Genomic DNA, 25,868 nt, shown 5'->3' on the forward strand with positions numbered 1-25,868 from the left:
TCAGTCACAATCCGTAGCCTTGAGGAATTACGGAATCCTGCAAAATATTTTGCAGGAATCCTGTATTTCCCCATAGACTTCTATTAGTGACGGATTGCGACTGATGACCCTGCGTTGCATCCGCTGCGTCGCGGTCCGTCGTTTTTGACTGACCGCCGAGCGGGGAGCAACGCAGAATGTAACGTTTTTCGGGCCGTCAAAATTAACGCGCCGCGCAGGAATCCGTCGCCATCCGTCAAGCTTGTAATGCATGTCTATGGTGCTGGATTCCGTCGTAATCCGTCTTACAACGGAATCCAGCGCAGGATTCCGTCATGCTCTACTGAGCATGCCCAGCATGCTTGGCACGCCCACTGGGCTGTCCCAAACACAGACGGATCATGACTGATCCGTCAAAAAACGGACGCACAGCGGATGTAACGGACGCAACTGATCCGTTTTTTCACAGGATTCCTGTGAAAGGAATCCTGTGAAAAACACATCAGTTGCATCAGTTGACATCTTGAAAATGACTGATCCGTTGCTGACGGACCTGACGGATTGAAAACACAGGATGTGTGAACTTAGCCTTAGAGGGATAGAGGGATAGATAGATAGATAGATAGATAGAGGGATAGATAGAGGGATAGATAGAGGGATAGATAGAGGGATAGATAGATAGATAGATAGAGGGATAGATAGATAGATAGATAGATAGAGGGATAGAGGGATAGATAGATAGAGGGATAGATAGAGGGATAGAGGGATAGATAGATAGAGGGATAGATAGATAGAGGGATAGAGGGATAGATAGATAGATAGATAGAGGGATAGATAGATAGATAGATAGATAGAGGGATAGATAGATAGATAGATAGAGGGATAGATAGATAGAGGGATAGATAGATAGAGGGATAGATAGATAGATAGATAGATAGATAGATAGATAGATAGATAGATAGATAGAGGGATAGATGGATAGATAGATAGATAGAGGGATAGATGGATAGATAGATAGATAGATAGATAGAGGGATAGATAGATAGATAGATAGATAGATAGATAGATAGATAGAGGGATAGATAGATAGATAGATAGATAGAGGGATAGATGGATAGATAGATAGATAGATAGAGGGATAGATAGATAGATAGATAGATGGATAGATAGATAGATAGAGGGATAGATAGATAGATAGATAGAGGGATAGATAGAGGGATAGATAGATAGATAGAGGGATAGATAGATAGAGGGACAGATAGATAGATAGATAGAGGGATAGATAGATAGATAGATAGATAGAGGGATAGATAGATAGATAGATAGATAGATAGATAGATAGATAGATAGATAGATAGAGGGATGGATCAGACAGAGGCCATGTACTACACTTCTCAACATTGAAACTACATCACCAAGAAGGAGAATGTGGTGATTTCGGAGATCACAGGATGTAGACGTCACTGATCTACAATTTGAACCCCGGAAGCAGAACTTTTCTTTATCTAGGGTGCACTATGAGCCACGTACAGACGTTCTGGCATTTACACTGGAATGAGTAGGGCCCGGCTGACGGACCGTGCTTCATGGTCTCCAGTCCAATATCACTGTGTCCAGGAACGCGGTGGTTGCAGCCTCCATTGCTGTGCTGCTCCGCTCCATGATGGCCTCAGATCAGTGGTGTGAGATCATGGAGAGGCCTTCACCAGGGTTTGGTAAATGTTGTGTCCGGTTTTCTATCATTTGCTGATCTGTAACCTATCGATCCTGATACAGGTAAAGTATATCTTTGTACCGTGTTAGCCAGTAGAGATAAAAAATTGTTTAAAAGAACTGAAGTCCTCAGTGGTTGATACCTTTTAGTGGCTAACTGAAAAGATTGTAATAATAGCAGCTCCACACTACTCAGATATTGAGCATGAAGAAGAGACCTGAGTGGTCTGGAGCTGCTATTATTACCATCTTTTCAGTTAGCCACTAAAAGGTATCAACCACTGAGGACTTCAGTTCTTTTAAACAATTTTTTACCTATCGATCTGTGATTTCCATCTCCCCGGCCCTCTCCCATCTCCCCAGCCCTCTCCCATCTCCCCGGCCCTCTCCCGTCTCCCCGGCCCTCTCCCGTCTCCCCGGCCCTCTCCCGTCTCCCCGGCCCTCTCCCGTCTCCCCGGCCCTCTTCCATCTCCCCAGCCCTCTCCCATCTTCCCAGCCCTCTCCCGTCTCCCCGGCCCTCTCCCGTCTCCCCGGCCCTCTCCCGTCTCCCCGGCCCTCTCCCGTCTCCCCGGCCCTCTTCCATCTCCCCAGCCCTCTCCCATCTCCCCAGCCCTCTCCCGTCTCCCCGGCCCTCTTCCATCTCCCCAGCCCTCTTCCATCTCCCCAGCCCTCTTCCATCTCCCCAGCCCTCTCCCATCTCCCCAGCACTCTTCCATCTCTCAGCCCTCTTCCATCTCCCCAGCCCTCTTCCATCTCCCCAGCCCTCTTCCATCTCCCCAGCCCTCTTCCATCTCCCCAGCCCTCTTCCATCTCCCCAGCCCTCTTCCATCTCCCCAGCCCTCTTCCGTCTCCCCAGCCCTCTTCCGTCTCCCCAGCCCTCTTCCGTCTCCCCAGCCCTCTTCCGTCTCCCCAGCCCTCTTCCATCTCCCCAGCCCTCTTCCATCTCCCCAGCCCTCTTCCATCTCCCCAGCCCTCTCCCATCTCCCCAGCACTCTTCCATCTCTCAACCCTCTTCCATCTCCCCAGCCCTCTTCCATCTCCCCAGCCCTCTCCCATCTCCCCAGCCCTCTTCCATCTCCCCAGCACTCTTCCATCTCCCCGGCCCTCTTCCATCTCCCCAGCCCTCTTCCATCTCCCCAGCCCTCTCCCATCTCCCCAGTCCTCTTCCATCTCCCCAGCCCTCTCCCGTCTCCCCAGCCCTCTTCCATCTCCCCAGCCCTCTCCCGTCTCCCCAGCCCTCTCCCATCTCCCCAGCCCTCTTCCATCTCCCCAGCCCTCTCCCGTCTCCCCAGCCCTCTCCCGTCTCCCCAGCACTCTTCCATCTCCCCAGCCCTCTCCCATCTCCCCAGCCCTCTTCCATCTCCCCAGCCCTCTCCCGTCTCCCCAGCCCTCTTCCATCTCCCCAGCCCTCTCCCGTCTCCCCAGCCCTCTTCCATCTCCCCAGCCCTCTCCCATCTCCCCAGCCCTCTTCCATCTCCCCAGCCCTCTCCCGTCTCCCCAGCCCTCTTCCATCTCCCCAGCCCTCTCCCGTCTCCCCAGCCCTCTTCCATCTCCCCAGCCCTCTCCCATCTACCCAGCCCTCTTCCATCTCCCCAGCCCTCTCCCATCTACCCAGCCCTCTTCCATCTCCCCAGCCCTCTTCCATCTCCCAGCCCTCTTCCATCTCCCCAGCCCTCTCCCATCTCCCCAGCACTCTTCCATCTCTCAGCCCTCTTCCATCTCCCCAGCCCTCTTCCATCTCCCCAGCCCTCTTCCATCTCCCCAGCCCTCTTCCATCTCCCCAGCCCTCTTCCATCTCCCCAGCCCTCTTCCGTCTCCCCAGCCCTCTTCCGTCTCCCCAGCCCTCTTCCGTCTCCCCAGCCCTCTTCCGTCTCCCCAGCCCTCTTCCATCTCCCAGCCCTCTTCCATCTCCCCAGCCCTCTTCCATCTCCCCAGCCCTCTCCCATCTCCCCAGCACTCTTCCATCTCTCAACCCTCTTCCATCTCCCCAGCCCTCTTCCATCTCCCCAGCCCTCTCCCATCTCCCCAGCCCTCTTCCATCTCCCCAGCACTCTTCCATCTCCCCAGCCCTCTTCCATCTCCCCAGCCCTCTTCCATCTCCCCAGCCCTCTCCCATCTCCCCAGCACTCTTCCATCTCTCAACCCTCTTCCATCTCCCCAGCCCTCTTCCATCTCCCCAGCCCTCTCCCATCTCCCCAGCCCTCTTCCATCTCCCCAGCACTCTTCCATCTCCCCAGCCCTCTTCCATCTCCCCAGCCCTCTTCCATCTCCCCAGCCCTCTCCCATCTCCCCAGTCCTCTTCCATCTCCCCAGCCCTCTCCCGTCTCCCCAGCCCTCTTCCATCTCCCCAGCCCTCTCCCGTCTCCCCAGCCCTCTCCCATCTCCCCAGCCCTCTTCCATCTCCCCAGCCCTCTCCCGTCTCCCCAGCCCTCTCCCGTCTCCCCAGCACTCTTCCATCTCCCCAGCCCTCTCCCATCTCCCCAGCCCTCTTCCATCTCCCCAGCCCTCTCCCGTCTCCCCAGCCCACTTCCATCTCCCCAGCCCTCTCCCATCTCCCCAGCCCTCTTCCATCTCCCCAGCCCTCTCCCGTCTCCCCAGCCCTCTTCCATCTCCCCAGCCCTCTCCCGTCTCCCCAGCCCTCTCCCATCTCCCCAGCCCTCTTCCATCTCCCCAGCCCTCTCCCGTCTCCCCAGCCCTCTTCCATCTCCCCAGCCCTCTCCCGTCTCCCCATCCCTCTTCCATCTCCCCAGCCCTCTTCCATCTCCCCAGCCCTCTTCCATCTCCCCAGCCCTCTTCCATCTCCCCAGCCCTCTCCCATCTCCCCAGCCCTCTTCCATCTCCCCAGCCCTCTCCCATCTCCCCAGCCCTCTTCCATCTCCCCAGCCCTCTCCCGTCTCCCCAGCCCTCTTCCATCTCCCCAGCCCTCTCCCGTCTCCCCAGCCCTCTCCCATCTCCCCAGCCCTCTTCCGTCTCCCCAGCCCTCTCTTGTCTCCCCAGCCCTCTTCCATCTCCCCAGCCCTCTCCCGTCTCCCCATCCCTCTTCCATCTCCCCAGCCCTCTTCCATCTCCCCAGCCCTCTTCCATCTCCCCAGCCCTCTTCCATCTCCCCAGCCCTCTCCCCATCTCCCCAGCCCTCTTCCATCTCCCCAGCCCTCTCCCATCTCCCCAGCCCTCTCCCGTCTCCCCAGCCCTCTTCCATCTCCCCAGCCCTCTCCCATCTCCCCAGCCCTCTCCCGTCTCCCCAGCCCTCTCCCATCTCCCCAGCCCTCTTCCATCTCCCCAGCCCTCTCCCATCTCCCCAGCCCTCTTCCATCTCCCCAGCCCTCTCCCATCTCCCCAGCCCTCTTCCATCTCCCCAGCCCTCTCCCGTCTCCCCAGCCCTCTTCCATCTCCCCAGCCCTCTCCCGTCTCCCCAGCCCTCTCCCATCTCCCCAGCCCTCTTCCATCTCCCCAGCCCTCTTCCATCTCCCCAGCCCTCTCCCGTCTCCCCAGCCCTCTTCCATCTCCCCAGCCCTCTTCCATCTCCCAGCACTCTTCCATCTCCCAGCACTCTTCCATCTCCCAGCACTCTTCCATCTTGTCTGGCGCGGCCTCTGGTCTTGGCATGTCGCGTGCAGTCGGACACTCCAGAGTTTAATGATCCTCATTGTTCTCTCTGGATCTGCGCCATCTGCTCAAGAAAAGCCGGGTCTGTGCTGTTCAGGAATGTTCTCAGCACGGAATGTTCTCCGGACCCAACAGCCTGATAACAGCGAATCATGCCGGGCTCCAGGAACCAGGTGTATCATGTCCTCACCAGGCTTAGATACACAACTCATCAGGCCAGGCTTAGATACACAGCTCATCAGGCCAGGCTTAGATACACAGCTCATCAGGCCAGGCTTAGATACACAGCTCATCAGGCCAGGCTTAGATACACAGCTCACCAGGCCAGGCTTAGATACAGCAGCAGCACTGTTATGTTCTGGATGCCCCCAGGACCTGCTGCTCATCAGACCTCACCGGATGATGGTGGTTATTATATATATTGGAGGTGCGGAGTTTCCGGGACTCCAGGAATTTCATATGAATATTTCATGATTAATGACTGGCAGTGAGTGTCCTCATCCTCCAGCAATCCAAGGAAGATCCGGTATAGGAGAGATAACTAATATTATGCTGCCATATAAAGCACTTGTGAAGTCTGATTTGTATGTTCTACACAATCTGCTACATCCTGTGCTGAGCAGTGAGACTCCTGATGACCGCACACTTCACAGGATGTCACACTATAGAGCCATATAATACCGCACCCTCATGTTCCTGTCTGCCCTCTACAAAAAAACACGTTGTGATTGACACGTTATCTGACGGATTCTGGTCATGTGACATCTGATGCCCCCCCTCAAAAAAGTCATCATAGAGTTAATCCGCGGTGACCTCCACTCTCTGGTAATGATCTATGAATCCGTAATGTCTGGACGAGAAAAGGAGTTTATATGAATGTAAAGAGATTATAACCCCCAACATCTGCTCATCAGGGGACGATATTAACTAGTAGTGTGCCAAAGCCATCCAAAGCACAAAGAGAAACCGAGTCTCCTGCTATCAGTACTTGGAAAATAAAGCATCTAATGTGATACTGTCCGAGCAGAGTATCTAATCCTATTATAAAATGCAATACTGCCCCTATGTACAAGAATAAAACTAATATAATACTGTCCCTTATGTATAATAAAAATAGTATAATACTGCCCCCTATCTATAAGAATATAACTACTATAACACTGCCCCCTATCTATAAGAATATAACTACTATAACACTGCCCCCTATGTACCAGAATATAACTTCTATAATACTGCCCCCTATGTATAAGAATATAACTACTATAACACTGCCCCCTATGTACAAGAATATAACTACTATAACACTGCCCCCTATGTACAAGAATATAACTACTATAATACTGCCCCCTATGTATAAGAATATAACTACTATAACACTGCCCCCTATGTACAAGAATATAACTACTATAATACTGCCCCCTATGTATAAGAATATAACTACTATAACACTGCCCCCTATGTATAAGAATATAACTACTATAATACTGCCTCTATATACAAGAATATAACTACTATAATACTGCCCCCTATGTACAAGAATATAACTACTATAATACTGCCCCCTATGTATAAGAATATAACTACTATAACACTGCCCCCTATGTATAAGAATATAACTACTATAATACTGCCTCTATATACAAGAATATAACTACTATAATACTGCTCCCTATGTATAAGAATATAACTACTATAACACTGCCCCCTATGTATAAGAATATAACTACTATAATACTGCCTCTATATACAAGAATATAACTACTATAATACTGCCCCCTATGTACAAGAATATAACTACTATAATACTGCCCCCTATGTATAAGAATATAACTACTATAACACTGCCCCCTATGTATAAGAATATAACTACTATAATACTGCCTCTATATACAAGAATATAACTACTATAATACTGCCCCCCTATGTACAAGAATATAACCACTATATTCCTGCTCCTATGTACAAGAATATAACTACTATAATACTACCGCTATGTACAAGAATATAACTACTATAATACTGCCCCCTATGTACAAGAATATAACTACTATAATACTGCTCCTATGTACAAGAATATAACTACTATAATACTACCCCTATGTACAAGAATATAACTACTATAATACTGCCCCCTATGTACAAGAATATAACTACTATAATACTGCTCCTATGTACAAGAATATAACTACTATAATACTGCTCCGATGTACAAGAATATAACTACTATAATACTGCCCCTATGTACAAGAATATAACTAGTATAATATTGTCCACAATGTAACTACTATAATACTGCTTCCTGTGTCTAAAAATATAACTACTATAATATTGTATCAAGCTGTGAGGACATATCTCGGCAGCTCTCATCATGTGTGAAGCAAGCCCTAGGAGGGTCTACTGTCAGCAGGGAAGCTCCCCAAGCAAGGCCCAGGCTTACACTGGCAGAAATCTCCCAGGCTTCTGGCAATTCAATACCCAAAATCACTTTTAAGTAAAGGAATAAAGTGAATGTTATTTCAGCACCAGGAGTGGAGATACCGTAATATCATGGCAGTGAGCTGTCTGTCTAAGTAAGAAATGAGACATTGATCAGTCAGACAACCAAGGTACACTGTCCTGGAAAAGAAGTGACTCAGAGACCTTCTGTATGAAACTTAAAAGGTGGAAAGCAATATTCAGAAGTTGCATAAGATAGGAGGTGAGGCAGCTCCCATCACCGGCCTCAGGTGTGCAGATCACCCCTCCAGCTCCCATCACCGGCCTCAGGTGTGCAGCTCACCCCTCCAGCTCCCATCACCGGCCTCGGATGTGCAGCTCACCCCTCCAGCTCCCATCACCGGCCTCAGGTGTGCAGATCACCCCTCCAGCTCCCATCACCGGCCTCAGGTGTGCAGCTCACCCCTCCAGCTCCCATCACCGGCCTCAGGTGTGCAGCTCACCCCTCCAGCTCCCATCACCGGCCTCAGGTGTGCAGCTCACCCCTCCAGCTCCCATCACCGGCCTCAGGTGTGCAGCTCACCCCTCCAGCTCCCATCACCGGCCTCAGGTGTGCAGCTCACCCCTCCAGCTCCCATCACCGGCCTCAGGTGTGCAGCTCACCCCTCCAGCTTCCATCACCGGCCTCAGGTGTGCAGCTCACCCCTCCAGCTCCCATCACCGGCCTCAGGTGTGCAGCTCACCCCTCCAGCTCCCATCACCGGCCTCAGGTGTACAGCTCACCCCTCCAGCTCCCATCACCAGCCTCAGGTGTGCAGCTCACCCCTCCAGCTCCCATCACCGGCCTCAGGTGTGCAGCTCACCCCTCCAGCTCCCATCACCGGCCTCGGGTGTGCAGCTCACCCCTCCAGCTCCCATCACCGGCCTCGGGTGTGCAGCTCACCCCTCCAGCTCCCATCACCGGCCTCGGGTGTGCAGCTCACCCCTCCAGCTCCCATCACCGGCCTCGGGTGTGCAGCTCACCCCTCCAGCTCCCATCACTGGCCTCGGGTGTGCAGCTCACCCCTCCAGCTCCCATCACCGGCCTCGGGTGTACAGCTCACCCCTCCAGCTCCCATCACCGGCCTCGGATGTGCAGCTCACCCCTCCAGCTCCCATCACCGGCCTCGGGTGTGCAGCTCACCCCTCCAGCTCCCATCACCGGCCTCGGGTGTGCAGCTCACCCCTCCAGCTCCCATCACCGGCCTCGAGTGTACAGCTCACCCCTCCAGCTCCCATCACCGGCCTCAGGTGTGCAGCTCACCCCTCCAGCTCCCATCACTGGCCTCAGGTGTGCAGCTCACCCCTGCAGCTCCCATCACCGGCCTCAGGTGTGCAGCTCACCCCTCCAGCTCCCATCACCGGCCTCAGGTTTACAGCTCACCCCTCCAGCTCCCATCAATGGCCTCAGGTGTGCAGCTCACCCCTCCAGCTCCCATCACCGGCCTCGGATGTGCAGCTCACCCCTCCAGCTCCCATCACCGGCCTCGGGTGTACAGCTCACCCCTCCAGCTCCCATCACCGGCCTCGGGTGTGCAGCTCACCCCTCCAGCTCCCATCACCGGCCTCAGGTGTGCAGCTCACCCCTCCAGCTCCCATCACCGGCCTCAGGTGTGCAGCTCACCCCTCCAGCTCCCATCACCGGCCTCGGATGTGCAGCTCACCCCTCCAGCTCCCATCACCGGCCTCAGGTGTGCAGCTCACCCCTCCAGCTCCCATCACCGGCCTCAGGTGTGCAGCTCACCCCTCCAGCTCCCATCACTGGCCTCAGGTGTGCAGCTCACCCCTGCAGCTCCCTTCACTGGCCTCAGGTGTGCAGCTCACCCCTCCAGCTCCCATCACCGGCATCAGGTGTACAGCTCACCCCTCCAGCTCCCATCAACGGCCTCAGGTGTGCAGCTCACCCCTCCAGCTCCCATCACCAGCCTCAGGTGTGCAGCTCACCACTCCAGCTCCCATCACTGGCCTCAGGTGTGCAGCTCACCCCTCCAGCTCCCATCACCGGCCTCAGGTGTGCAGCAAACCCCTCCAGCTCCCATCACTGGCCCCAGGTGTGCAGCTCACCCCTGCAGCTCCCTTCACTGGCCTCAGGTGTGCAGCTCACCCCTCCAGCTCCCATCACCGGCCTCAGGTGTACAGCTCACCCCTCCAGCTCCCATCAACGGCCTCAGGTGTGCAGCTCACCCCTCCAGCTCCCATCACCAGCCTCAGGTGTGCAGCTCACCACTCCAGCTCCCATCACCGGCCTCAGGTGTGCAGCTCACCCCTCCAGCTCCCATCACTGGCCTCAGGTGTGCAGCTCACCCCTGCAGCTCCCTTCACTGGCCTCAGGTGTGCAGCTCACCCCTCCAGCTCCCATCACCGGCCTCAGGTGTACAGCTCACCCCTCCAGCTCCCATCAACGGCCTCAGGTGTGCAGCTCACCCCTCCAGCTCCCATCACCAGCCTCAGGTGTGCAGCTCACCCCTCCAGCTCCCATCACCGGCCTCAGGTGTGCAGCTCACCCCTCCAGCTCCCATCACCGGCCTCAGGTGTAGTTCTTCATTATCAATAAATACATCAGGTGGCCGGCACATTATTTCCAGCACCTTTCAGTTGTACCCAACAAATTCAGACACTTTCAGTTCTATCTGGGTCATTCCTGATCTTACAGGTACTGTTAGTTCCAGCACAACCCAATCTAGCACAACGGTCCAATCTGTGACAGTCACTTTCCCCTTACGCCGCTCCATGTCTATTCTCGTAGAGGAGGAGGTCAAGGAGTTTGCCAGAATAGACAGAATAGAGCCTTTAGCTCGGAGATGCTTTGGAAGACTCCGCCCGTGAAAGTCAACTCAGTTCACGCACTAGTCTATCTCGGCCCGATACTTTTGAGCTGTAAACTATTTGGGCTTTGCTGCTCGAGTTCCATCCTCTGGACCCTTGTCTGGGGGCCACTCCATTGGAAGGTTGGTCTCTAGACTTAACGTAGTCCAACATGCTGTGTCTCAGTCAACATTTCAGGATCACGCTGTCTCAGCTCAGATCTCCTCTCTCCTCTTGCTACAAATCACCCACTGCATGCGGCCTTGATGACCTTCAGACTATATGTTTACTCCTGTTACACACTGATTCTCAACTAACTTTCTATAAGGAAACCATCTTTTACCCTATAAGCTGACCCCTCCCATTTTGGGACAATCCCAACACTTGTTTCTTAACCCTACAATCTGGTCACCACATGTAATCTTGCTGTACATCACACATGACATCACAATTCACATATGACATTATTTACAAAGATTCAGGACTCAACTCACATGACATCACAGCAATGTGATTGATGTCTTTAGGGAAAAGAGGGCGACAGCAACCAGTCCTCCTAAATACAGACCCTGAAGCGAATGGGTGAGTAAAAGCATAATAATCACATGATGCACGTGGAGACAGACGGACGCTATAACCTGAAGACCCTTAACCCAGGAGTAAAGGGTGCTTTACACGCTGTGACATCGCTAGCGATTGCTAGCAATGTCGAGCGCGATAGCACCCGCCCCCCGTCGTACGTGTGATATTTTGTGATCACTGCCGTAGCGAACATTATCGCTACGGCAGCGTCACATGCACATACCTTGTCAGCAACGTCGCTGTGACCGCCGAACAATCCCTCCCTCAAGGGGGAAGTGCGTTTGGCGTTACAGTGACGTCACCGCGACGTCACTAAGCGGCCGCCCAATAGAAGCAGAGGGGCGGAGATGAGCGGGACATAACATCCCGCCCACCTCCTTCTTTTCTCATTGCCGGCGGCGGCAGGTAAGGTGAGGTTCCTTGCTCCTGCGGGTTCACACACAGCGATGTTTTCTGCCGCAGGAACGACGAACAACATCGGACCTGCAGCAACAACGATTTTTGGGAATGGGGGGGCATGTCAAGAATTTACGATTTTGCACATTTTTGCGACGATTTGCGATCGCATGTAGGTGTCACACGCAACGACATCGCTAAAGAGGCCGGATGTGCGACACGAATTCCGTGACCCCAACAGCATCGCTTTAGCGATGTCGCTGTTTGTAAAGCGGCCTTAACCCTCACAGCAGAAAAGATTAGTCCTAGAGGCTGACACTTCCTGACCAGCAGGAACAGCAACTGGGAGGTGGCATAGTGGAGGACAAGGCCTGGTTTCAAGGAAGACAGCAAAGAAGCCACTTCTCTCCAGAAAAAACATCAGGGACCGACTGATATTCTGCAAAAGGTACAGGGAGTGGACTGCTGAGCACTGGGGTAAAGTAATTTTCTCAGATGAATCCCCTTTTTCGATTGTTTGGGACATCTGGAAACAGCTTATTAGGAGAAGAGGTGAGCGCTACCACCAGTCCTGTCTCATGCCAACTGTTAAGCATCCTGAAACCATTCATGTGTGGGGTTGCTTCTCAGCCAAGGGAATCGCACCCTCACAGTCTTGCCTAAAAACACAGCCATGAATAAAGAATGGCACCAGAATGTCCTCCAAGAGCAACTTCTCCCAACTGTCCAAGAGCAGTTTGGCGCCCAACAATGCCTTTTCCAGCATGATGGAGCACCTTGCCATAAAGCAAAGGGGATCACTAAATGGCTCATGGAACAAAACATTGAGATTTTGGGTCCATGGCCTGGAAACTCCCCAGATCTTAATCCCATTGAGAACTTGTGGGCAATCATCAAGAGACGGGTGGACAAACAAAAACCAACAAATTCTGGCAAAATGCAAGCATTGCTTATGCAAGAATGGACAGCTATCAGTCAGGATTTGATCCAGAAGGTGATTGAGAGCATGCCCGGGAGAATTGCAGAGGTCCTGAAGAAGAAGGGTCAACACTGCAAATATTGACTTGCTGCAGTAACTCATTCTGTCAATAGAACCTTTTGGTCTCATAATATGATTGCAATTATATTTCTGTATGTGATGTAAACATCAGACAAACACAATAAAAAAACAGGGCAACAGATCATGTGAAAATATCATTTTGGTGTCATTCTCAAAACTTTTGGCAAGTGCTTGTACTATAGTGAAGTGCAGCCTGTGCGGGGAAGTCGGCCATGTAGCTGCCAAAATATCAGGTCTAATCTGGGTGGAAAGATAGGCCACCCTCACAGGGACTGTCCAGTTACCTGGCACAATATCTGAGAGGACTTTCCCGATAAGGAGTTGTAGACAGGGGCTGAAGCTCAGGAGGAGGAGGCCTTCATATCAAAGCCAATACTGACCAGGTCAGAGGTCTACCAGGGATCCGGTCATGTAATACCAGAGCAGCAGCAATCAGAGTGCACAGGAGAACTTGGAGGTTGTCCCTCAGAACCAGGAGTCACAGGTACCCATGACTTCAGTATTGTCATTTAAATCTGAAGAAAGTAAGATCATGCAGAGCAAAAGGAGGAAAAAGAACACAACCTCCCATAAACTTGAGACAGAGTATGACAATGGGTAACGCCAAGAAGAAAGTCCAGAGTGTTGCAGGTGTGATGGTCACACGTAATATACATGATGTTCAGTCTCAGTCAGAAGGGGACTTTGAAAAAGATAGAGGCCAATGTGACAAGGACGCAGAGGACCACCCCCAATTCAAAACGGAAGCCCCTACCTGTGGATACGGCTGAATATGACAAGGACGCAGAGGACCACCCCCAATTCAAAACGGAAGCCCCTACCTGTGGACATGGCCAAATGTAACAAGGACGCAGAGGACCACCCCCAATACAAAGCGGAAGCCTCTACCTGTGGATACGGCCGAATGTGACAAGGACGCAGAGGACCATCCCCAATACAAAGAGGAAGCCCCTACCTGTGGACACGGCAGAATGTAACAAGGATGCAGAGGACCATGCCCAATACAAAGAGGAAGCCCCTACCTGTGGACACGGCAGAATGTAACAAGGACGCAGAGGACCATGCCCAATACAAAGAGGAATCCCCTACCTGTGGACACGGCCAAATGTGACAAGGACGCAGAGGACCATCCCCCCAATACAAAGAGGAAGCCCCTACCTGTGGACACGGCAGAATGTAACAAGGACGCAGAGGACCATGCCCAATACAAAGAGGAAGCACCTACCTGTGGACACGGCCAAATGTGACAAGGACGCAGAGGACCACCCCCAATACAAAGCGGAAGCCTCTACCTGTGGACACGGCCAAATGTGACAAGGACGCAGAGGACCATCCCCAATACAAAGAGGAAGCCCCTACCTGTGGACACGGCCAAATGTGACAAGGACGCAGAGGACCACCCCCAATACAAAGCGGAAGCCTCTACCTGTGGACACGGCCAAATGTGACAAGGATGCAGAGGACCATCCCCAATACAAAGAGGAAGCCCCTACCTGTGGACACGGCCAAATGTGAAAAGGATGCAGAGGACCATCCCCAATACAAAGAGGAAGCCCCTACCTGTGGACACGGCCAAATGTGACAAGGACGCAGAGGACCACCCCCCCAATACAAAGAGGAAGCCCTTATCTGTAGACCCTCAGGTAGAGACTGACATGGAGTCTAATGGTGCACAGTACTAATAACCCTGACCTTTGATGGCGGCCTTTACTTGTCTGCTCCTATTATACTGTACTGTGATGGCGGGGTTTTTAATTAAAAATTACATTTAGTAATGTGAACCGCATTAAGGTGAGAAGGACGAGACACACAGTCTACGGCTACCTGAGATACCTGGACGCATATGGCATCTTCCTGCAGGACTCAGGTCTCATTGATGATGGCTATGTTGAGAGTAAAGTCCACTCCCTTTTTTAGGGTCATCTAGAGAGTGGACGTCTGTCTTACCACGTCTTACGTCTATGACAGCATGGCTGAATGGTGGGAGGAGGTCAAGGATGATAGCAGATCTCTCTTAATGAGACAGTCAGTTATTAAGGAGAGGAGTAATTACAGCCAGTACCTTAAGGCTGTGTAAAGAATTGGAGTCACTCTATTCGGTGGGTGGGGATGACAAAGATCAAAAGGCTGAAATCTGAGACAATTCGGTATCAGTACAGTTAAATGTCCCTGATACTTTAACGGTATTTAGGGTCCTCAGGGGCATCTGATCCCTTTCAGAACTGTTGAGGTTGGAGGCCAATACATTGGTCACAGGTCTCACTGACTCCCAGGGTGTATTGCAGGATTCACGGGAGGGTATCCTGGGGGTGGGGAGATCTTACTCTGCTGATTTGTTTCAGAGGAAAGTTTTGGCTAAAGATAAGGTGACTCAATTCTCTGAGGCAACTCCAGCACCTGACAATAATGATCTGGACTTCTCTCCTTTTACAGCAGAATTAATGGTGGAGGAAATGAAGGCGGCTATAGAACCATTGATAGGTTATATCTGGAGAAGGCACCAGATCTACATTGTATAACAGCAGAATTCTATAGGAAATTCAGAGACCTCATGGCTCCAATTCTCTTGGATTTGTACAAAAATTGTCTAGATTATAAGCTGATGCCTCCATATATGAGAAAGTCCTCATTAATTCTTCTAACGGTAAAGAGCCGAGCAACATCAAGACCTGAAGGCCAGTTTCCCTCTTGAATGTTGACAAGACGATTCTGGCAAAGATCCTGTTTTCTAGGTTCGTCTGTTTGTCCCCGACACTGTTGGCAGGCTCTCAGCTTAGCATAGTTAAAGGGCGGAACGTGTCTGGAGCAGCGATCTTGATACGGAAGATATTTGAGAGATGTAAAGCTCTACGGTGTGGCAGGTATGTTACTTTGAACCAGGCCAAAGCCTTTGACAGAGTTGATCACGATTACCTGTGGGCCACTTTGTGGATTGGCTGAAGATTTTCTACAGAGAGGCGGTGAGCTTTCCTCTGATCCATGGGTGGAAGGGTGACACTTTTGGAGTTGAGGCGGGGATGAGACCACTGAGTCCACTCCTGTATGTTTTTGCCATAGATCCGTTTCTGAGGTCACTGTAGGAGTGTGACCTTCGGTGCCGCTGGTCCCCCACTGCCTGCCTCTGAATGTTGCCTATGCAGATGATGTGATGTTGGTGATATCCAATCCTCGAGAGGTGCGGATGTTATCTGCGTCCATCAGAAGCTACTCAGAGGCTTTTCTGGTCAACCTTGAGAAGAGTCAAGCTCTGTGGATATTAGAATCTGATGCTGGCTTCGATCTGCCGCAGTTTGTTAAAGCATTCACTTATATTAAGATTTTAGGCATTAATTTCTGTAGATACTATAACGCCAAACTAAATTAGCAAGAAAAGTGGGAAGTCGTAAATGCAAAGGTTCAGCGATGGAAGAACTGGAGGCTGATGTACCGAGGAAGGGTCACTGTGTTGAAGGTGTACCTGGTCACCATCTTCTTGTATGTCTGCATCATTTTTCCTATGCCAGAATCTTTCTTGGAAAAGCTCTTCAGCCTGTTCTTCCAAGTCTTGTGGGTAAATAGATGGAACCACCCAAAAAAAGAGGGATTACTTACCTGCAGCAGAGAGAGGGTGGTCTGGATATACTAAATACAAGTGGTTTCCTTCACTTCTTGTTTCTAAAGGTTAATTTTGAGAGCATAGACCCAAAGAACTGTTCCCTGTGGATGAACGGTATCAGGTACCGGATATTGCCTTTTGAGCAGGCGGCAGTCTCAAGAGGAGGAGATGGAGAGGAGACCACCTCCCCGGTATCTAAACTATGGTCTGAAGTGTGTCAGGAAGTGAAGGCTAGAAAAGTCTTACATTGAGGGCAATGGAAGAAATTATCTGTGTTGTCATATTTGTCTGACTTTTTTCTACTCTCTGATGGCTCTGATAGATTGTGTCACCACCACCCTGCAAGAAAGTCTCAAGTTTCTCAATGGGAAACGACTTCCTGCTAAATGTTTGGACATCACTTGGATGTCATTACATACAGTGGGTACGGAAAGTACCATATTCAAACCCCTTTAAAAGTTTCACTCTTTGCAGCCATTTGGTAAATTTTCATTAATGTAACCTCTGCCCCCATCCCCCATCTTGAAAGAAAAAACATAAATGTAGAAATTTTTGCAAATTTTTGAAACAAGAAAAACTGAAATATCACATGGTCATAAGTATTCAGCCCCTTTGCTCAGTATATAACATGGTGATAAGTATTCAGCCCCTTTGCTCAGTATAACACATGGTCATAAGTATTCAGTCCCTTTGCTCAGTATAACACATGGTCATAAGTATTCAGGCCCTTTGCTCAGTATAACACATGGTCAAAAGTATTCAGGCCCTTTGCTCAGACACTCATATGTAAGTCCCATGCTGTCCATTTCCTTGTGATCCTCCTTGAGATGGTTCTACTCCTTCATTGGAGTGCAGCTGTGTGTAATTACACTGATAGGACGTGATTTGGAAAGGCGCACACCTGTCTATATAAGACCTCACAGCTCACACTGCATGTCACACCAAATGAGAATCATGAGGTCAAAGGAACTGCCCAAGGAGCTCAGAGACATAATTGTGGCAAGGCACAGATCTGGCCAAGGTTACAAAAGAATTTCTTCAGTACTCAAGGTTCCTAAGAGCACAGTGGCCTCGATAATGCTTCAATGGAAGAAGTTTGGGACCAGCAGAACTCTTCCTAGACCCGGCCATCCAGCCAAACTGAGCAATCGTGGGAGAAGAACTTTGGTGAGAGAAGTAAAGAAAAAACCCAAGATCACTGCGGCCGAGCTCCAGAGATGCAGTAGGGAGATGGGAGAAAGCTCCACAAACTCAACTATCACTGCAGCCTCCACCAGTCGGGCCTTTATGGCAGAGTGGCCTAATGGAAGCTTCTCCTCAGTGCAAGACATATGAAAACCCGCATAAAGTTTGCAAAAAACACATTAAGGACTCGCAGACTATGAGAAATAAGATTCTCTGGTCTGATGAGACGAAGATAGAACTTTCTGGTGATAATTCTAAGCGGCAGGTGTGGAGAAAACCAGGCACTGCTCATCACCTGCCCAATACAATCCCCACAGTGAAGCATGGTGGTCGCAGCATTATACTATGGGGGCAGGGACAGGACGACTGGCTGCAATTGAAGGAAAGATGTAAGCGGACAAGTACAGAGATATCCTGGAAGAAAACTTCTTCCAGAGTGCTGTGGACCTCAGACTTGACTGAAGGTTTACCTTCCAACAAGACAATGACCCTAAGCTCCCAGCTTAAATAACAAAGGAGTGGCTTCAGAACAACTCTGTGACCATTCCTGACCGGCCCAGCCAGACCCTGACCTAAAGAATATAACTACTATAATACTGCCCCCTATGTACAAGAATATAACTACTATAATACTGCCCCTATATACAGGAATATAACTGCTATAATACTACAAGAATATAACTAAAATACCACCATGCAATTTCTTGACTCCCTGTTTTAGTGACCTTATTGCGGTACTATACCCTGTGTGCTGCACAGACTTGTTTTCTTGCTTTACAGGAGACTGCCTCTCCATGTTACACAGGTTTGTAAAATTGTTTTGTTGTAGAGCGTTACAATAGTGCGATGAGGATTGTGTCTGGCTGACAGAACATAAGGCGAGTTTTCGTGGGGTCTCTCTGTATTGTGGGCATTAGTTATCCTCCTCTGCCCGTCCCACCTGCGGGAGCTGCCCCCATTACATAATCCATCAGGTGTAGCCCCAGCGGCCGCACAGGTAGAGAATAGCACCACCATTAGGCGTCGTATTGCGGTGGTATAAGTCGTCACACAGGAGATTTATATAGAGATACAAACACACACGTGTGTTTGTATGTGTTTATGTGTGTGTATATATATATATATATATATATATATGTGTGTGTGTGAGAGACAAAAAAAAAAAAAAAGAGAGGCAGCACTCCACAATTTGCAGAAGAGTAGTGGACTTTGGTCGTGTGGATACAGGGGATCTATGCTATAGGGGGTGTATGCTAGTTATAGGGTGAGGGAGTCGTCGTCTGTGACCTCACCCAGCTTGGTGAGATCTCCGTTGTGGTCAGAGCCTCCTCCATGATGCTATCGCTGGTGGTATGATAGCAGTATTATTATGCAGTGGTCTGTACATGCAGGGACACTCACCTGTGGGTGTGGGATGCCCGGGTGTATCCCGAGGGTCTCGCCTCTTTCCTGTAATCTCCCAGCATGGAAGGGGGGACCCTCCCTCCTGTACGGTGAGTGCTGCTGTGCGCTAACCTGCTATTGTCAGCCGCTGAAAATGCTAGTTAACGGTGGATGCCACATCCTATGGTTACCATAGCGACATCACACCATTTAATCCCCGGGGCGGGCGGTGGTCCTGTGCTCGTAAGAGGAAGGCGGGAGGGGGAACCTCCAGATGTTCAAATGAAAGGCTGAGGAAGAAGGAGCGACGATGGGGCGGTGATGACGAGGGGAGATCCCACCTATTGTGTGTGTGTGCGAGAGATGACAGCTGAGGCCCCCCCCCACCATCATGGACAGGGAACGACGCTCTGCAGGTCTACAGAGAGACCTGCGGGGTAATAATCTGCATGTTATATCACTGTGCACCTGTCAGGTGATGGAGGAGCGATGTTCTGCAGAGAGACCTGCGGGGTAATAATCTGCATGTTATATCACTGTGCACCTGTCAGGTGATGGAGGAGCGATGTTCTGCAGAGAGACCTGCGGGGTAATAATCTGCATGTTATATCACTGTGCACCTGTCAGGAGATGGAGGAGCGATGTTCTGCAGAGAGACCTGCGGGGTAATAATCTGCATGTTATATCACTGTGCACCTGTCAGGAGATGGAGGAGCGATGTTCTGCAGAGAGACCTGCGGGGTAATAATCTGCATGTTATATCACTGTGCACCTGTCAGGTGATGGAGGAGCGATGTTCTGCCGAGAGACCTGCGGGGTAATAATCTGCAGGATATATCACTGGGTATCTGTCAGGAGATGGAGGAGTGATGTTCTGCAAAGAGGTCAGGGGTGTAATAATCTGCATGTTATATCACTGTGCACCTGTCAGGAGATGGAGGAGTGATGTTCTGCAGAGAGGTCAGGGGTGTAATAATCTGCATGTTATATCACTGTGCACCTGTCAGGAGATGGAGGAGTGATGTTCTGCAGAGAGGTCAGGGGTGTAATAATCTGCATGTTATATCACTGTGCACCTGTCAGGTGATAGAGGAGCGATGTTCTGCAGAGAGGTCATGGGTGTAATAGTCTGCATGTTATATCACTGTGCACCTGTCAGGTGATAGAGGAGCGATGTTCTGCAGAGAGGTGAGGGGTGTAATAATCTGCATGTTATATCACTGTGCACCTGTCAGGTGATAGAGGAGCGATGTTCTGCAGAGAGGTCATGGGTGTAATAATCTGCATGTTATATCACTGTGCACCTGTCAGGAGATGGAGGAGTGATGTTCTGCAGAGAGGTGAGGGGTGTAATAATCTGCAGGATATATCACTGTGCACCTGTCAGGTGATACAGGAGCGATGTTCGGCAGAGAGGTCAGGGGTGTAATAATCTGCAGGATATATCACTGTGCACCTGTCAGGTGATAGAGGAGCGATGTTCTGCAGAGAGGTCAGGGGTGTAATAATCTGCAGGATTGAATCTTTTGGAAAATAAAATGGAATAAATAAGGCACATGAAAGAAGCTAATGTGATGTGAGTGCCGATCTTCATTCTTTTAATTACAAGGCGGCCATAAAATTGTACCTCCCCCGTGGAAGCAGCCGAGCTGCTCGGATCCGGGTTCGCTGTGGCTCGAGGGTCTCCGGACCCGGGGGTCGTGCGGCCATTCGAATGAAAATGGGGGTATTTACAGGGGAGTTATAGTTCGTGATGCCACCCGTGGTGTGTGGTAATTAGGAGCATCACCGCTGCTGTTGGGAGTACCCGGGGATGATGGAGCGGGGCAGCCAGGTGTTGTAACCCTCCACGGGTAGGGGATGCCCCGGACTCGGTGAAGGGGGGAGTGCCGTGGGGATGAAGGGGTCCCTCTCGTACTCACTCAGTTCATAAGCAGACACCGACAACCGGGTAAACCAAGTCTCTGGGCACCGCTGCCGCTGAGGGGAGCTCGTCCGGGTCCCGTCCCCAAGTGGTGCTGCCTGGTGGTCCGTGACCTGCCTCCTGGCACTTGGTTTGGACTTCAACTTGATGGCCCGGTAGCTTGGAACTATCCGGGCCCCGCTCCCTACTATGGCGAAGTATGGGAGCTTGCTCTCAGGGCTCACGCTTGGAATTTTCTGGACCGTTTCTGGTTGGAAAGTCCTATCCCCCTCGTTGCGCTAAAGCCCCGATTCTGGAGCGGATGGGAACGGATCGTGAAGGCTCCATTCTCCTTAGGTGAATTGTTGGGTTGCCTGAAGCTACTCCCCGACCAAGGGTCCGTGTACCCCGTCGTGCCTTCGATCCCGGACTGGTGATAGGGCCAGGCTGCCGGTCGTCCTCCTCGATGGGTCCAAGCACCTTGCCACGATCCCCTGCGACCGGGGGTCTGACTCCTCTAGGCCCAGACCACCGTCTGCAACCTAGGCAGTTACTTCGGGAGTCCCCACTCCCTCTGAGGTCTTCTCCGCTCGAGGGCTACTCTCCAACCTCCTTCTCCATTCACTGACTCTCCTCAACTCAACTCAACTGACTACACTCCTCACCTCCCCTCCCTGATCCCCCAGATGGGCGACTCTATTCCTCTCAAGCCGTCCACTGGTGTGTCAGGTGGGTGTGGTGCAAGGTGTCTCTAGGATTTTCATTTGCTGGTAGAGGCAACACCACTTATGTAGGGACCCAGAACCAAGAGGGAGGCGGAATACTGCGCAGAAGGGCCGCTTGTGCAGTACCCTGTGAGGACCTGATAGTCCAGGGGCGTCACAAAATCACCTTAGGTGTTTGGAGCGGTGTGCCGACTGAGCCAGTGGACAGAATTGGCTGAGTATTGGTATGTATGCTATTCAAGGCATGGGGAAACTGAAGGCATCTTAAAAAAAAAAATGTTATACCAAAACTCCCCATCAGGTGAAAAAGTTGCACTGTACAGTGTGCAAGCGGCCCAAAAACCGTGTGCCGATAATTAGAGATGTCACAATTGTTCTACAGACTAGCATAACTGTTCAATATGGCCGCCATCATGCATGGTGATCATGTTCATCCTATGCAGAACATGTCTGGTGGGATGCTGCGCACTTAAAAAATGATGCAGTCTTTGGGGTCAGCCAGGGTGTCGATATTTCCCCGATAAACTCGCTTTTTCAAGTGTCCCCACAATCAGAAATCACAAGGATTGAGATCGGTGAACACGGTTGCCGTGCGTTAGGGAAGGAGCAGCTCAAAATCCTGTCATTGGGAGAATCTGCATGTGTGGCGCCCCTGAGGCTTCAGTCGCCACAGAGGTACTGCACCTCAGCCAGTGGTGTGGAGCCCCATCCTGGGTAAGGAAGAGGTCATCCACTGGTATGCACATAAAGCACACAACACTCTAAATTAGCAGCTCCCCACCGGGTCAGGGTTAGGGCTTAGTTCCATTAATGCTATGTATAGCCAACACTGGTGATGGTACCTCCCTCCCCCTAATCCGACAGAGCCTAGGGGTGGAGTCTAGTTAGTGAGGGGATACTGTAGTGACAGGAAGAGTCGAGAAGGAGCGGTGGAGCGGTGGAGTAGTGAAGACCTGTTGTCTGAAGCCCGACCCAGGCACAAGACAGAAAGGGTCCTAGAGCTCACGAGAAGTGCGCCATACTCCCATGGCCTCGTTCCACATATGATATATTGGAGTGGTGGGACTTGGCAGCAGAAAGGGGACTGGTCCCTAGACTAGAGGAGAAGAACCAACGTGCTCCGCTAGTAAAACCAGAGGCTAAGGACACATCTAGTACCAAAGCCAAACCCGCACACGAATCCGCTGGAAGGTGACCATAAAGGGCCAAGGGATAGAGCTTCAAGCCGCCCGACAGGGTCCGCAGACACCAGCTCAGGGTACTGTGTGCATAGGCGCTGGACAGGCAGGAGAGAAGTCAGTGCAGGAAGACGACCAGGGACGGAACATAGAAAAGGTGCACCGGTCTTGACCTCCGAACTGCCCGGGATGGACTGGAGCCCATCACTGTGAAACCCAGCACTCCAAAGGCGGTCACTGACTAGTTGCGTTACCTTGGAACCTGCTACAGTGAGTAAAAACCTTGAGATTGCATCTCTGTGTCGCTCCGTTATTCGCCTGCGCCTCCGGCCCTGCACCCCGCCATCACTTACTGCTACTCCCATCCGCCCTGGGGCCCAGATGTACCTGTGGAGAGCTATACTAACCAAGCTGCGTCACCATCTGCCCCAGAGGCCCCCATCCTGCAGCGGCGGCACCTAACTTGCCGCATACCACAGGTGGCGTCACAAACTACTATTCTTCCCCCTTTTTACTGGCACCGCCGGGGTCACGGAACGAGTATCCCCAGGCCCTGGCGCGGGCATGTCATTTTGGCGTCACAAACAGGATTTCATGGCCATCCTAACGGGTACTGTGCGCCTATAGACTGTGTACTTAAAAGGACTGTGTATTGGCGTCCATTGAAAAGGACAAGCGCCATGTGCAATTAAAGGTGTGAAGTGCGTCCGCCCTTTGTGGGTTGGATTGAAAACGGCATGAAAAGCCGTACCCGCCCCCTACAGCAATAGTAGAGAAACGAAACTTACCAAATGACTCAGGAGTCCCGCCTCCCCAGGAAGTGGAGGAGGAAAAAGTACCTGCGCAACAGGAAGACCCGGTGCGAGCTGTAGCAAGCGGTGACTGGAGCAACCTGGAGCGCCAGGTGGAAGTGATGGACTCCCCTGGCTGTCCCGAGGATTCACCAGTGCTGCGGTCTGCACTCGGCCCAGTATCAGCCTCAGATGATATACCCAAGACTGTGACATGCGACCAAGGAACGCATATCCATGTAATCGGCTACGGAACACCCGACTGCCCGGTGTGTGTTACCGGACAGGGAGTTGCAAACCTGGTGCGCAGCCAAAGCAAAAGAGACTGTAGAGCATACAGCAAGACAAAGAGTGTGTACATAGTTACCTATTTAGGAACAATAATAGTTTTTATTTCTTCCTTTATGAACATTTATATGTGAAAGTCTAGTACAATAGGAAGATAAGGAAAGTTTACTCACTAATTGTCAAAGACTGATAGGGTTGTGGACGGTGAACAGCCTGAAGGCTATAGGGTGATTTACACGCTGCAACATTGCTAACGATATATTGTTGGGGTCACGGTGTTAGTGACGCACATCCGGCGTCGGTAGTGACATCGCAGCGTGTGACACCAAGGAGCGACGATCAACGAGCGCAAAAACGTGAAAAATCGTTGCTCGTTGACACGTCGTTCCTTTTCATAATATCGTTCCTGCGGCAGCACACATCGCTACGTGTGACACCGCAGGAACGATGAACATCTCCTTACCTGCGGCCACCGGCAATGCGGAAGGAAGAAGGTGGGCGGCATGTTCCAGCCGCTCATCTCCGCCCCTCCTCTGCTATTGGACGGCCGTTTTGTGATGTCACTGTGACGCCGAATGCACCTCCCCCTTGAAGGAGATATTGTTCGCCATCAACAGCGATGTCGCAGAACAGGTATGTGCGTGTAACGCCGCCATAGCGATAATGTTCGCTACGGCAGCGATCACCACATATTGCACCAACGACGGGGGCGGGTGCTATTGCTCGCGACATCGCTAGCAATCACTAGCGTTGTCGCAGTGTGTAAAGCACCCTTATGTGGCCACGTTGCATTTTTTCCTGCGTTAACGCTGCGTTTTGAACTGCAGCGTGTCAGTGCCAAATTGCATGCGTTCTGCTTCCCCAGCAAAGTCTATGACAAGTCCGAAAATTCAATGCGCACACTGCGTTTTTAAATGCAGCGTTGTGGATGCCGAAAATCGCTGCGGAAAAAAAGCATCATGTCACTTCTTTTGTGCGTTGTAGCTGCGTTCTCCACCCATTGAAATCAATGATGTGGGTCAAAACGCAACCAAAATGCACTTGGACTGCATTTTTGTTGCGTTCCGCATGCTTTTTTGACAAGCAAAACGTAGGTCTTTTCAGTCCTCTCTATGTCATGTCGGTCAATCTCCCTCTGTCTGTCGGTCGGTCTCTTTCTCTGTCTGTCTCTCTCTGTCTGTCCCTCTCTCTGTCCGTCGGTCAGTCTCTCCCCCTCTCTCATACTCACCGATCACTGGCATGGCACTGCATGGCTGTCACAAAACTCCAGCGGCTTTTCCTCTTTTGAAAATGCCGACCACTCATTATTCCAACTCATATTCCCTGCTTTCCCCGCCCACCGGCGCCTATGATTAGTTGCAGTCAGACACGCCCCCACGCTGAGTGACAGCTGTCTCACTGCAACCAATCACAGCCCCCGGTGGGCGGGTCTATATCGTGCGTTTAAATAATTTAAAAAAAAAAAACAACGTGCGGTCCCCCCCAATTTTGATACCAGCCAGGGTAAAGCCACACGGCTGAAGGCTGGTATTTTCAGGATGGGGAGCCCCACGTTATGGGGAGCCCACCACCCTAACAATATCAACCAGGAGCCGCCCGGAATTGCCGCATCCATTAGATGTGATAGCCCCGAGACTCTACCCAGCTCATCCCGAATTGCCCTGGTGTGGTGGCAATCGGGGTAAGAAAGGAGTTAACGGCAGCCCATAGCTGCCACTAATTCCTAGGTTAATCATGGCAGGCGTCTCCCCGAGATACCTTCCATGATTAACCTGTAAGTTAAAGAAAATAAAGTCATACACCCGAAAAAATCCTTTATTTGGAATAAAAGACCAAAAAAACACCCTCTTTCACCACTTTATTAATCCCCAAATACCCCTCCAGGTCCGACGTAATCCACACGAGGTCCCGCGACGCATCTAACTCTGCTACATGAAGCTGACAGGAGCGGCCACAAACCACAACCGCTCTCTGTCAGCTCCACGCAGCAACTGAAGTGAGCCGCATGATCAGCGACGTCACTCAGGTTACCCGCGGCCACCGCTGGATCCTCCAACTGTGACAGCAAGTCAGGTTTTTTTTTACAAACACAGTGTTTTCATTTGTCCAGTCTGCCAGAGGGTGCGTTCTTTTCCGCACTGCACAGAACGCAACGTGGGCACATAGCCAAACTGTTTGTATATAGTTTGCACTGGTTACAGTGC

General features: G+C 51.2%; 1 protein-coding gene and 1 long non-coding RNA gene across 3 annotated transcripts in view; one reads left to right on the plus strand and one right to left on the minus strand.

Annotated features, from left to right (window-relative positions):
• The window catches only part of SEMA4A (semaphorin 4A), a 105,665-nt gene that overhangs the window by 70,839 nt on the left and 8,958 nt on the right, over nt 1-25,868 (minus strand). Inside the window, exon 1 of one of the 2 annotated variants that reach the window (XM_075330957.1) lies at nt 18,798-19,099. The exons of the other annotated variant lie outside the window; for it this stretch is intronic. The gene's annotated coding sequence lies outside the window, so the exon portion shown is untranslated. Of the gene's footprint in view, nt 1-18,797; nt 19,100-25,868 lie in introns of those variants that run through there. 2 annotated transcript variants of the gene reach the window in all.
• The window catches only part of LOC142258377 (uncharacterized), a 64,758-nt gene that overhangs the window by 11,458 nt on the left and 27,432 nt on the right, over nt 1-25,868 (plus strand). The gene's annotated exons all lie outside the window — the stretch shown is intronic.

Source organism: Anomaloglossus baeobatrachus, chromosome 12 (genome assembly GCF_048569485.1).
Source record: "Anomaloglossus baeobatrachus isolate aAnoBae1 chromosome 12, aAnoBae1.hap1, whole genome shotgun sequence".
Classification (NCBI taxonomy): Eukaryota; Metazoa; Chordata; class Amphibia; order Anura; family Aromobatidae; genus Anomaloglossus; species Anomaloglossus baeobatrachus.